Below are 7,301 nucleotides of genomic sequence, written 5' to 3' on the forward strand. Positions count from 1 at the left end.
GTTCAACTCCTGCCGAGAAGGGAGTAGATGAGCAGGGGCATCCAATGAGAACTGGTAGGGAGGAAGATGATCAATGTCGATCCCCACTGAACTCAGTAGGATAGTAGCTTGAGCATACCAACCGCGGGCTCTAGTGGTAGGATCGAAGTTAGCAATAGCAACTGAAGAGCAATAGGCTAAATGAGGGTATCTGTGTTGGCCTTCCTCCAAGTTAGCAAAGCCACGAAGACGGTGGAGAAACCATATCAAGTAAAAAATGGCTGCAAGTCTGAATGGGTGAGCACTGAACTCGGCCAAAATAATACTGTGGGGGGTAGAACCGTGACATCTGATAATCCAACGGAGGAGCATAATCTGGGTACTCTCGATCTTGGCCCAATCCGAGTCTAAAAGAGAAGGACCCCAAACCACTGAACCATAGAGCACTGTGGGTCTTACTAAGGAATCCAGGAGGGATAACTTGGACGATGTATCCTGAAAGTGGTGTCTGAAGCATTGTCTCTCGAGCATGGCAAGGGAACCCAACCCTTTACTGATCCGAGGCTGAATAACTGATCTCAAGCTGAAACGAGATCCATAAAAATTAACCCCAAGGTATGTGTAAGATGATGTAATCTCAACTTCCCGACCCTGGAAGTGAAAATGGAGATGTGAAGTCTTCAGACCGTTGAAGAGCATAACCCGAGTCTTCTCAAGGTTCACAACCAACTATCTCATATCACAAAAAGATGAAAGTCTATCTAAAAGCCTCTGAAGACCCTCAGGAGAGGAAGCAAGAAGAACCACGTCATCAACAAAGAGAAGGATGGATATCAATACCTGGTGTAGATGACAACCATCACCTGGAAGCGAGGAGTCACTAAGAAAAGCCTCGAGTTCATCAATGTAGATCCCGAACAAGGTGGGCGAGAGAGGGCAACCCTGCTTCACCCCAATGGTGCTCTGGATAGGATCAGAGAGGCCCTCTGTGGTCCTGAGTCTACCAATCACCGTCTCATATAACCTCATAATAGCCATCAATAAGATCTCAGAAATACCATAATCTCTCAGTCTCTGAAAAAGGGTTGCTCTGGGGATGGAATCAAAAGCCTTACGAAAATCCACAAAACAATAGTATACTTTCGTCAAGTGATGTCAAGCCTCCTCGATAATAGCTTGTACTGTAAAGATATGATCTATGGTCTGGTAGTCTGTCCTGAATCTTGCTTGACCCTTAGCCTTGCAATTCCTCCTATCAAGCTCATTGGATAAAATAGTATTCAAAGCTGTAGCATAAAGTTTGGCAAATGTATGCCCAATCATGATGGTCCTATAGTTTCCGAGATCAGAGGTTAGCCCAGACTTATGGATCGGGTGAATAATGTGTCTCGACCAAGAGTCCGGAAAATCAAAACAAACCACTCTATTAAAGAGCGTAGAGAGATAAGGGCCCAAGATCGTGGTACTGAGTTTGAAGAGCTCCACCTGAAAACCCTCCTCATCAGCCACCCTGCTACATCTCATAAGTCTGATGGCCTCGTAAATGCTGGAGGTGGAGAATAAGTGACAATGGGGGAGTGGGCTGGGAAGGGGGGTGAGCTGACCCGGGATGTCATACAACGTGGAGATATGGGAACCAAGGAGATGAAGGTCGGGGGTGGACTGGGGTTGGCTACGCCTAGGGAACATGATGCGCCAAAACAACTCGAGATACTGAATAAGCGTGTCTCGGAGGGATCTGCCCTGTGAAGCAATAAATAATCGCTTCTTATGGTGAAGAAAGCATTTGTAAGAGAGCCGTAAATTGGTGAAAGCGAGGGAATGAGTATCAAAAGCCAAGCGCAAGGAGCGGTGGAAAGTTTTACAGTCATCATCAAACCATTGATTCATGGGACAAGTATTTTGTCGAGTCGATCTGTGAGTGCTGGAAATGGAGCGGTGAGGGATAGAGAGGAGAGCCGACTCCCAAATTGCGGTAGCTAGTGAGTGAAACATGGTGGACACCTGACTATGATCCATGAAGCTAGCTGGGTAGAGGAATCTTCTCAAATGGAAAATGAAGAGGTCTTGATCACTATCCTCGAAACAAAAACGAGTGTGGGGGCGGAACTAGGCAGGGTGAGTAGAGATGGGTGGTAAAGGGTGGGAAGAAACACGGACCGAAAGGCTAAGAAGGGCATGATTAGCCAAGGGAAGACGGGAGATAGTAAAATTTTTGATGGAGGGGAGGAAGGAAGTAGCAACGAGGATGTAATCCACCACGCTCGCACCCCCACTATGAGGCCAACACGTAAAAAGCTCAGAACCTGGGAAACAAGAGAGGCCATTCAGAATCACCAAGTTGGAGGACTCACAGAGCTGGAGAAGGTGGTGACCATAACAAGTTAGAGGTCCACTGTGATCCTCGGATAAATGCTGAAGCCCCATACTAGTAAGATCACTCTTAGTAGTACAAATCAAATCAAACCCACGATCATATTGAGGGGTCTGGAGATCTTTAGTCTGTGCATTAAAATCTCCTAAGATGATGATGTCGCCCATAGCCCCAAACTTGGAGATGCTCTCAAATAGGTCTGAAAAAGGGTTCCCATCCTCAACACTATGAATGGCGTAAGGTGAGGTAGTCGGCGGGAAGTAACAAATAGCAATGAAGATATCTTTTTGACGGTGACTGGTACCTCCAACTCGGATCCACATAAATCTGGCATAAGTGTCAGAAAGAACCAATGTGGTAGTACTGAACAAATCATCTCTAATCAAACAAGCAACTCCATCGGAACCATGCACACCACCCGAAGCTCGGACCTCCTCTCTGCAAATTGAAAGCCACTGATACCCTGTGTAACCTGGAAGGGGCTGAGCAGGACTCTCATGAGTCTCGGTAACAACTAACAAATCAGCATCCCCAACTGCATCATGAAGTAAGCTTGGCAAAGACCACAGGGAACCATTGCCATTCCAATAGTTGACAAGCAAAGAGCTAATGGAGGGGTTAGACTTGCCAAACTGTTGGTGCTCAGAGTGTCATTTGGCTTGGGTATGTCTCTCATCCCAACCCTTGGAAGGTGAATCACGAATAACTGCCTTTAGATTCCTTATTACTGCCCATTTCCCGTTACTCCTTGCTTCTACCACAAGACTCCTAGAGTGCTTTAGTTCAGCTACCTGTGATTTTGTGAGGTCCTCATCAAGAAATATCTTTGTGGGAAGAAGGAAGAGCTTCTTCTTTGCCCTGAGAGCTTGTAGTCGATCAGCCAGTGAGAGAAACCTATGAAAAAGGGTGCCATCGTGTCCAAACCATGCTCTGTCTAATGTAATATTAGAAATACCCAATTGCTCGTTGAGAAATGAGTAGCCTGTGGGGAGAGGATCAATGGAGGACGAAGGAAGACCTCTAACCCGAAGGTTGAGTTCCCTGAAGTGCCTAACTCGGTCTTCTGCCAACTTCTCTTGGACAATTTTTTCAACCACTAGCAGAGGCGTAGTGCTGGAGTTTTTGCAAGTAGAGGCCCAAGTTTCAATTTGCTGCTCTGTTTCAATCAAAAGAGATGATTGTTTTTTAACAAGCTCGGTCTGCTTATCCTTGAGGTTTCCAATGTCTCCGAAGTCTTCAATAATGGAGCTGATATCTTTTGTAATGCCTTCCGTTTGTGTGGTAAAAGTTTTAGAAAGGTCCTGGATGCGTGAAGAATTAGCTACAACCTACTGGTTCAAGTCAATTAATGATTGAGATAGGGAGTGAATAGTATCCTGGAGAGTTTGATTCACTGATTCGAACTTCTGGAGCTGCACTAAGAGACCTTGGGAAACTGCTGAGAGAGAAAGAGTTGTGACTTCCAGAGCTGCATTATCCTTCTCTAATAATGCCAAGCGGTCAACTATCTGCTCTAATGTTGCTGGATTGGGTGGGGGGTTCATGACTCAAAACAATACTAAACAATATATGAATAAACAATACTAAGTCGTATTTGAATAAAACAAAGCAGAAATGGTACCAGACATTCTGTCAAACAAATCATGTACGAACTGACTTGTGGGTCATAATCTGTCTTGTGGTGTAGGTACGGACTGATTACGACTTCTCCATACTTTACTTGCACGTTCACTGCAGGGGGTTGATTTCTTCACCGATAACTTCACGGTGGGGCATCTACAGTCAAGGGCCTCAAACATTAGGGCATTAGCAGTCAAACGGGATGGAACCTGTCTGGTTACGGCACAAGATGTCGCCTTTGCACAGGGTCAGGATGTTGCCTCTACACGGGGTCACGGGATAATACTGCACATCTCAGACGGGTAGATTATACTTCACGCCAAGGAAATTGCGGCTTAAGACAATACTCGGCAAAAAGTGCTCAACTCCTCCCGTCAGAAACCCTGTCGTTGGTTTCGCTTCTGATAAATTTGTTCCGCTAAAACTTTAGTCTCTGAGATCACAACAACATGGGGTCATTCCTTAGAAGGTTTTGCAATTTGAGATCTATCTAGATCACTACAGAATCGCTAGCAGAATGATTTTTGTCATATTTAGTTCCTAAAGAACAGACATAAAACCTGTTTTAAGAAAGATAAACCATTTCATGTGTAGATTGTAGCAAATAATGTCTTGGCAGCTTTTGACATCGACAGACAAAGAAAACTAAAATACTTTCCTTAATAAGATAATATAATTTTCACAAATATTCTATCACAAAATAAAAATCTAACACATAATCCTTCACTAACAACCATAACTAGATACTAAATATATACACTTTATTAACACTAATAAATCCTAACATAATAAATTTGAAAACCCAACTTACACATCATAATACCCTACATGACACCACTCCCTCTTATTTAAATCCTAAACCAAAATTTAATCATAAAACAATACTAATCACTACTAATATATCAATATCAAATTTCCTACACACTACCTTTTTCATAACAAAATCTATCATTATTATAAAAGCACTAATCCATATTTATTATTGAATAATTCCAACTTATCATTCCGAAACTACTTACTAACTACACTTTATTATTCTGATCTATAAACATCTTTATACTAATTCCTAAATCTATTTACTAACTGCTACTTCAAATTACATTCCTAAACCATATCCTAAGAACCCCTAAACTCCACTTAACCAATCCTATAACCAATCTAACATCCTAGGCCCATCATTTCAGCATGACATCACAAGGGGGTGCATTTACCCATGCTGCAAGCCACTTGGGCGCTTGGAGTAGTGCACCCAAGATGTGTCAGCCCTCCTACATGCATAGCAAGGGTGATGATGGAGATTTGCATGGGGGTTGGGGAAGAAGTAAGGAGAAAAGGTGAAACACAATAAAGTTGCTTTTGAACTCCAGCGTTCTCTTGCCCAAGTCAATGCTTAAGGGGGGCAACATTCAAGAATGCATGGCAGGGGATAAGTTTAATACGGTATCCAATGCATGGGATAGGAGGTGGCGTTAGCAGGAAGAAAAACAAGTGGGATGGGTAGGTGGGGTTTTAGGGAGATGGGTAGTTTAGGATATAGTTTTGAATTTTATGTTTTATTTTTTCAACAACAATAAGAGGGCTATGTGGATTTCATGGAGGGTGAGGGCATGGGTGGTGTGGGGCCCACTCATCCCCTCTAAAGTTTTTTTCTTTTATATGATTGTTTAAGTTGACATAAAGGCTCTTTATTTGAATATAAACATATAAGGAGATGTATGTGCAAGTGGGTATTATATACTATTACATTGAGAGTGGCAAATGGAAATTGGTGTGGGAGGGATTTAATTTCCTCCCATACAATTTTCAAAGACCTATAGGGTCTCATTGGAAAGAAATTTTAGTGAAACTCTCAAATGATAAAAGGTTATATAGGTATATTTTCAACTTAGTAATGATATTAGGTGCATTTTCAATAAGTTCAAGAGTTAATTGTAAGGTAAATTACATGTGATCTAACTTGGATTCTCAATCCATTGATTTACCATTATGTCTATTAAACAAATTTAAGATGAAACTATAGGAGATATATCAATTTTGAACATAGAATTTAATCAAAAACTTAGGGAAGTCTATATACATTTCACTTTGATTTCTTCATGCAATACCATGACTTTACCATAATCAAATCTATTTACATTCATGATTTAATCCAAGGTTATAGGAGGTTGAATTATAAAATAAACTAGTTTTTGAGACTATGCCATTCCAATGCTTCTAAAAGCGTAAAAAGAAGTGAAATCAATTTGATATTTTATCACCATTCTATATGATTTGTTCATAAATAACCTCCTCTCTTCTCATTGAAAATGAAATCTACAACATGGAATGCATTTCAATAGGTCATAAGGAAGTTATAAATTCCTTCCTTCAACACATAAATACAATGATACAATAAGAAAGATGAAACAATGGAGAAGCCTCCAACACAAGGTGACTCAAGAATGCCATCAAGAAATCAAAGCTGCTCCATGTTTCGATTTCATTCCCAAATCTGCAATACACATAAAACAAACCATGGAGAGCTCACCTCCCAACCTAGATCTCAAGGAGACCACCCACCGAGCTTGGAGAAACCATAGACAACTGGACGACAATCAGGTTTAATCCGCAATAACACAAACACAACAATAACACCCATAACACCCATCCATGGTATACACAATGAGATTCATCTTGAATCCATGACAAAGGGGTGAAAGTGGACTACCATGTAGGAGATGTAAAATGTAAAAACATACAAGAACATACCTTTTCCAAGTCTAGAATTCACATATAAATTTTCATGCTTTCTCCTCCTTATCTCACCCAAAACAAGATCAATAACATTGGCATACAAGGGCCCATACACCTTGCATTTCCTCTCTCTTCTCTCCATGAGAAGAGACTTTACACTTCCTTGGAGTCCAACTAACCCCTTCCCCCATACTTGACCACTTCTTTCATATTCAAAGGTGAGTAATGCCATTAGACCCTTCACAAATTCTCTTATACAAAATCAAAAGATAAACAAAACAAGAATGAAATCAAAGCCAAAATCCCATCCCTTACATTACAATAACACAAAACACATAATGCATAAATGCAAGAGAATACAATCACATACTAATCTATTTGCAAAACAGGAACAAGATTTCCATGGCAATGGAGATGACCAACCTTCACAAGTGCTATGGTAAAACGATGTTTGAGAAGAGCTTGGTGTGGCAATCCATTTTGCTTGCTCCAAATCCAAAACCTTAATGTCTCTAAAAGTAGAGAGTAGTGCAAGGCAGGAGAATCCCCAATAGAGATGTTGTAGCGCCCAACAAACAACCACACAACGAAATAT

The sequence above is a fragment of the Cupressus sempervirens genome, chromosome 3 (genome assembly GCF_028749045.1).
Source record: "Cupressus sempervirens isolate cs-2001-9-10 chromosome 3, ASM2874904v1, whole genome shotgun sequence".
Lineage (NCBI taxonomy): Eukaryota > Viridiplantae > Streptophyta > Pinopsida > Cupressales > Cupressaceae > Cupressus > Cupressus sempervirens.